Genomic DNA, 1,652 nt, shown 5'->3' with positions numbered 1-1,652 from the left:
TATTCGAATCAAAAGTAGAGTTCACCCCATTATATTTAAGTCAATATCCCTAAAATATTCCAAGGATAATCATTTATTTAGAGTAATCTTTATTGATTTTAAATAAATTAACTGTCAATTTCATTAAAATCAAAATCTTTAATAATTCAATAATTCTATAACTCCATTCACTAATTAATCTTAATTAAAATTATACTTAATTAAGTTAATTAATAATTATGTAACTAATCTTATTAATAAATCTACAATTTTTATTCAACCATATTCATCATTAATTAAATTTAATCAAACTAATTTTTAATTAAATTGATTAATGATTATCAACTAAATACTTATATTAATATCTTTTTTTATAATATTAATTAACAAAATTATTATTAATTAATAATTAATAATTAAGTTTCTTAACATTTTATTAAATAATAATAAAAAATTATAAATTCATTAACATTAAAACTTATTAATATTTAATATATATTAAATAACATTTATTACATATTAAATAACATATATTAAATAACATTTATTACATATTAAATAACATATATTAAATTTAATATTAATTAATATATATGTTAATACTTAAATCTTATAACATATATTTCAAACTTTAATAATTTTTTTTTTAAAATATAAATTTAAACCCATCCGTGCTTACCTTTAAAGCAAAGGGCCGTGCAGCCCCTGCTTGCCGTCACAGGGCCTGCGACGACTGTCGCAGTACCCACGACAACAGGTACGACTGCCACTGGCACTGACCAAGGGTTAGGAGGTGGGGGAGTGGTGGCCCCACCTCCCCCCATATAATTCTTTTTAAAATTATATATATATATATATATAGATTATTATTATTTTTAAATAAAATTTTATTTTATTTAAAATTTATGAAATGCATTTCAAAAAAACTCCATAACATTATTTAAAAAAAAATAATATTTACAATTTTAGTCTAATAGGAAAAATATGTTTAACCATTCAAATTTCTAATTCAAAATTTTCTTTTTATTTCAAACCCTTCCTGAATAAAAATACTAAATTCTTTGACCTACAAAATGAGAGTTTTTCAATTACTTTTCTAATCTCTATGTATGCAGAAGGTATTGACATGCATTCAATAATTACAATATTGAAATGTTCAAGTATTCATCACAGAGAAACTCAAATTCATAATCCACAGGCATGAAGAAGATAGGGAAGGAAATTGCATAATTAAATTATGTGAATAATCACAAGCATCTACTTGGATACTGATGGTAATCGCTATGCCCAAGAAGATTGAAGAGAAATCTCTCCTCACAGAATGGACCTTTTCTGAAAATTCCTTCATCTTCCACAAATTTGCTCCCAAAATTCACATCCTAAAAAATGAACCCTCACATTGTGATAACGAGTTCTCTCCTTAAATCGGAGCACTAATTGTGCATTTACCTAGGATAACTTTGTCCTCCCCAGACTCCAACTCTTTATTAACTTTTCTTAATCTTTTCCATGCATGTTAAATTAAATTATAAAATAACTTTATTTACTTTTTACTTGACTTCGCTTTTAATTAATTAATTATATTTAATCCCATGCACACTTTATGCAATTAAAATATCTTTATTAAATTCACTTGTTTTATCTTTTAATTAATTTCTTATATTTTAGTCTCA

The sequence above is a fragment of the Cupressus sempervirens genome, chromosome 6 (genome assembly GCF_028749045.1).
Source record: "Cupressus sempervirens isolate cs-2001-9-10 chromosome 6, ASM2874904v1, whole genome shotgun sequence".
Classification (NCBI taxonomy): Eukaryota; Viridiplantae; Streptophyta; class Pinopsida; order Cupressales; family Cupressaceae; genus Cupressus; species Cupressus sempervirens.
The sequence above is the reverse complement of the archived record's forward strand: the minus strand, read 5'-3'. Positions refer to the sequence as shown.